Source organism: Rhododendron vialii, chromosome 1a (genome assembly GCF_030253575.1).
Source record: "Rhododendron vialii isolate Sample 1 chromosome 1a, ASM3025357v1".
Lineage (NCBI taxonomy): Eukaryota > Viridiplantae > Streptophyta > Magnoliopsida > Ericales > Ericaceae > Rhododendron > Rhododendron vialii.
Window position 1 is genome coordinate 48,085,057 of NC_080557.1, and position 6,000 is coordinate 48,091,056.

Below are 6,000 nucleotides of genomic sequence, written 5' to 3' on the forward strand. Positions count from 1 at the left end.
AGAGATTTAGGAGGGGACGACCGTAATTTTGGGTGGGTGGCGCATGATTCGAATCATGATGATTGTTGGTGGCTGCAAAGTTGGTTCATGAGTTGCTTGTGAGAGGCGGTTTGGAAGTTCGGTAGTTTGGAATAAAAAGTAGTGGGATGCCTACCGGTAGCGGTTGAAGTGTATGTTGGGGAAAAAATATGCGAAATTTTCCACAAGTAAATCACAAAGGAAACAATGTAACTGCAGCAAACTAAAAACTGAAATGCGCAAACCACAAACCAAACAAACACAAGAAAATTTTACGTGGTTCTCCCAAAGTGTGAGTTACGTTTACGGGACCGGAGTCCGATTCCACTATCAACAAAAGTTCTTACAAATGAATTTACAAGAGATACAAGATCTCACAAACACCCTAAGGTGTATCCAACCAATACAACAGCTAAGAGGAGAAGACCTCACCAAATAGATGAACCAAAAACCCTCCAAAATCTGCTGAACGGAGAGCCACAAACTGAGAACAAAACAGCTCCAACAATTGACGACGAAGCTGCTGAATATGGGAGAACAAATCTGGACTTTGGCCTTGACCTTTTCCACCGAACACACGAATACACACACCGTGCACTAAGTTTTTCTTTTTCTTTCCAAAGGCTACTAACTTTTCTGATGATGTTTTTCCCCAAAACAGACGAAAACAAATTAGCTTCCAAGAGAAGCTTTTTTTCATCCCAACAAATCATGTGCCAAACATGTGCTCCAAATGTGTAGAATGTTCCACCAAAACTAGCCTACACAAATATAATTTTTTTGGGCCAAACACAATTATTATTGGGCTAAAAAAATATTGGGCTTCCACTAAGGAAGGAACCGAACAGTGTAGCAGTATTGGACGCGACGAGTAGCGAAAATTGAGTGTAAAAGTTGTGAATTTTTTGAAATTATTAGCAATACGTATAAAACTTTATGGTACACATCCCCCCGGCGCAGTTTGTCACATTTTAACCGAGGACATATATAGGAGAAAAGCTAAAAAAGAAAATGCAAAAAAGAGGGATCCAAACACCCCTTAAATGTTAATGCTATGTTTTGGCTTTTTCCAAGGGTTTTGTCCTTCAGATCTCTGTTAACAATAGTTGCAATTTTTTGTGTGCGCAATACGAATATATAGAACATTCTAAATAATCAAAACGCTCCTCTCTATCTCTCTGCTTTCTATAATTAGTTTGAGTTTTAATTCAACTGCTAGTAGTATTATCCATCGTATTAATTGGAATTTCGTCTAGATCTACGAGAATGGGGTCTCCCAGGAAGGAAGTATCTGCTGAAAAAGGTAAGGAGGAGCTATCTATTGGAAAAAAGGAGAGGATTAACTATCTGTTCAAAAAAGGAGGGAGGAAAGCGTACTCTTAAATCATAGAAGTCCTAACGGTTATATGTCAAAACCGTACTCTACTTTCCCCCCTAAATTTTATCCCATTGGCGTTACAAAATCGAGCATCTGCACGCATGCTTCATAGGGCGGATGCATGAACTCATCTTTTGCTCCTTGAAAACCATATGATAGCTCTTGTTCACCAAAGAGCTATGGTTAATTAATTTCTTCTCCTGAGCACCAACGAGCTATCTACTTTGGTTTATTCTCTAAAACTAGTTTCCCAATTGCTCTTTGTTTACTTGGGCTGTTGGGGACTTAGGACGTCTTCCATGCATGCACTAATTGAAGAGAAATGCACCCTAGCTGGCTTTGCCTGCATATGGACAGTAGTACTCATGTCGCATAACAAGTTGGATAGAAATTTTACTTGGAAACTTAAGAGCATCCACAATGTAATAATCAAAATCAAAAAGTTGCTAAAGTTAGCAATGTTTGCTCAAAAAAGTGCTCACATTGTAATAACCAAACTTAACAATCTCTTAGCAACTCATCAAATTTTGGCCTTTGAATCAAAACTAGCAATCTTTTTGCCAATAATCAAATCTAATGGTCCCCACATTTTTTTCAATCAAGTACGCCCATCATTACATGAAAACCTTCTCTCTCTCAACTGTTTTTTTCAGAAACTTAAAAAAAAAAAAACAGTATTTACAAAAAAAAAAATTAAAAGTGTCTTTACACAAAAACTGTTTTTTTTTTTTTTTTAAAAACGGTTTCTGACGGTTTCTCAAAAAAAATGTTTTTTAAAACTGTTTTCTTTTTGAAAAAAAAAACTATTTTCAAATTTTTTTTCACTAAACTATTTTCTTAAAAAAACTGTTATTTTTTTTCAAAAAGAGTATTCAAATTATTGTCAAAAATTTTAGTTTTTAGAATTTTTTTTAGTTTAAAAAGGTGATATAGCAAGTTTTGGTTATCCATTTTAATTATTACATTGTGAACCTCTACATTGCTAAACTTAGCAATGTCTTAAATGGATAACCAAAAGATGATATGGCAACTTTTGGTTATCCAATTTTAATTATTACATTGCGGATGCTCTTAGCGGTTAGAAGAATTTACATGCAACAAAATTATGGACCATGAGTACAATATTGCTCCAGCCTTTTGTGGCGAACATTGGAATTATATGGTATTTTTTATGTATTTCATTTTCTAGATGTTGTTTGTTAACCTTTGATTCTCCCGTGCTACTTGCAGGTTATGGGGAGATTAAGATTTAACAAGAGTAGGAGTAATCTGGTGGAGTTTTTAGGTTTATCTTGATTGTAGTACTAATTGTGTGAACAGTGAAATGTACATATATTCTTGATCCTAACCGTCGGATTTAAAATGTGGATGATTGTTAAGTTTTCGTGGCTGGTCCATTCAAACTAATGGTGAACTATGCACATATGACAAGAGTACCATCCTTTGTAGGATTAGTATATCTTGAGATTGTGGATTGTGTGATCGGAAAATGGAATATGATGCTATATTCATCTGGAAGTATCAACAGCAGAAACATGATCTATTTAAATGAGGCAAAGGCGGTTTCGGCCATTTGTAAAATCTTCGGTGAGGATTAAATGGGAAATAATGAGGAAGTTTTAAGCAAAATTATGGCAAGGGAAGCCGAGGATGAAGAAAGGTGTAATAATCAGGCTCGTAATTGGCATGATGATTGATCCTTTGTCTTTGGGTTTTGGGATGGGTGTCTATGGGATTGGTCTTTGGGTTTTCGGGATGTAGGCGGTTGGGTGATCTTTTTGTAAGCGGGTGGGTCAGTTGGGTGTTCTTTTTTGGTTGGCAATGATGCATCTTGATAATCTTTGGGTTTTTTTTTTCCATTTACGGGTCCTAGCGGCATATGATCATGTATGTGCCGAGTGCCTTATTAGTTTGCTCTTACTCTATTGTGATGCCTCATACTTTTGGGTCCTATAATCTTTGTAATTTGTTTCCAAAGACTATAAATTCGTTTTTGCTGTTAAAAAAATAATAATGCTATATTGAGCCACCATATAATCCTTGTCGTGAAAAATGAATGGTCATTTTATTCAATTGTGGTTTTTTCTCCAAGATAAAGATGCATTAACAATTAATTCTTATACTGTGAGAAGCTTCGCAAAATTAACTCTACTAATAGTTCAAAGGTAAGACCAGGTTGGGCCTAAATAGGCTGGATGGGTGCATCCTGAAACATAAACTGCTGACAAGCCCGCTTCAAATCGAATCTCCTTAGATTATTGAATGTATCCTGGATAGGTGAGACCTTCATTTGATTTGTTTAACTATCCAAAAATACACAAAATTTTCTAGAGATTCAGGAAAAATAAAAATAGTCTAATCTAAAGTAAAATAAAGTTTGGCCAGACACCTATAGCTTCTTTCCAAGAGGGTTTGTTAACTTGTTGGGGGAATTCGGTTTCAGTGGGAGATGGGGTAAAAAAAAACCCAAGTGATAGACAAGTTTTTATGGAATTGCACAAATATGAAACGGACAAAAAAAAATTCCCCATACATGGAGTCGGTTTGTAGTCGAATATGGACTTGAACCTAAGTTGTTCCTTGTATGAACCCAAATTGCCCTTCTATGAACCTAAGTTGCACCTTAATTTTTTGAAGTAGCACCTGAGAACGATTGAATTTGGAGCAATTTAGGTCCAAATTCAATCGTTCTCAGATTCTACTTCAAAAAAATAAGGGGCAACTTAGGTACATAAAAGAGGCAACTCGGAGCAACTTAGAGGCAACTCGGAGCAACTTAGGTCCATACTCAAATTCGACTACAAACTGACTCCATCTATGGAGAATTTCTTTTTGTCCGTTTCATGCATATGAAATTTCTTATTGTTCGTTTCATATCTGAGCAATTCCATAAAAACTTGTCCCCCTGCCTTGTTTGCATGAAAAAGAAACGTAGAGCGTAGATACATAATACTAATGACCGTACATGACCATTCTCGTCCTTTTGATTCCCATAACCACTGATGACTTACCTTGATGTAACTGATCTATTGTCTACCTAATACTCAATTAATGACCATACATGCGTTCACCCATTCTACTCATGATTTAGACCTCATTTCAGAAATCTTCTTAAAAAATAAGTACTAGCTTAATTTATATTTTTAAACTCAAAAATAATGTAAATGAAACCGTTTAAAAGATTAAAAAGTTCTTTACCCTGTATCAAGATTTAATTTGTGCATATAGATTTGTGGCATATATTGTCGATAATACCGGAGGCATTCTATTCAACTTCTGACAGTTTTAAGAAAAACAGTATATGTGACCGAACCGACACTATGAACGTCGGCATAGAGAGAATGAATTATGTACAGTATATAATGGAAAACTCTCACGGAGATCATCTTTTGCAATATTAATCTGACGTTATTATTGCCTTTTCTAGGTTGGTTCTCCAACTTGCGGGCAAATTGATGCCCATCCGTGAGGTCTTCGGATCATGTTCGCCCAAGGCATGCATCATGAACTCTTCATACAGGGGAAGAAATATCTTTTCTTTGCCCGTTGTGTTCATCAATGTGTTTACTCTTCTGCTGAAACTATGGAAAATTGTTGTGTACTAGTAATATTCAATCTTTAATTAGCTAGGTTTCCCATCTAACTTTGCAACTCAGGCTGCTGTATGTTCCACCTCTATTTATTAAGGAGAGATTTTTCGGTGCCGGGTGGACATAGAGACCCCATCTTTGTCAGACTTCCGGTGCAAAATGTTTATTATTTCGAGGGAATTGATTTCAACTTAATTAATTCACCTATGGTTTGAGTAGACATAAATTTGCTATTTGTACCTATTGTGCTAAATATTCAATTTTTTTTCCCCCTATTTATGCAGCCTTAATATTTTTCATATTGTGGACCTGACCCTGCCATACCAGTGCTACCCAAAAGTCACACATGTATCTGCCACCTTCCCCTCCGTATTGTTTTTTATGCTATTTTTTGCCCGCTACATTGCCGCTCCAGGTGCTTTGGCACCAAAAATATTTAAAAAAGAATCACAACCGATTCTCACTACGGATTATTCGATACTCCCACTACCGCTACGTGATTCGCTACCGCTATTTAAAACTTTGCAAGGAAGGTAACTTGCAGATATCTCTCTCCCTCTCCTTCAAAGTTTTCTTACAGTTTCTTTATATTTTCCTTCCGGATCCTTCTGCCAATTAATTTATGTTTGAAATTTTCTTGATTCAAAAAAGTTAGCGCATCCAATTAGTAAATCAGTTGGAGGAACCAAATCGTGCGGTTCAAACTTGTAGCTTTACAACAGTTGGTATTCCCCCAAGTATTGATATTAAATTGAACACGTTTTATAAGAGACTCCCCAAATATTGATACTCCAACTGTCTCTTCTTTTATTGAATATATATGTGTGTGTGTGTGTGTCACTCATACCACTATACCAGAGCATGAATGGCAACTCTTAGACACAGACCAACATAATAATACTCTTTGGGATTATGATTTTTTTTTTTGTTTAACTATGTATGCGTTGCGGAATTTTGGTACTATCCACACCCGAGCTTTTACGCCCCTAGCTACCATGACTACTACTTTTGCAT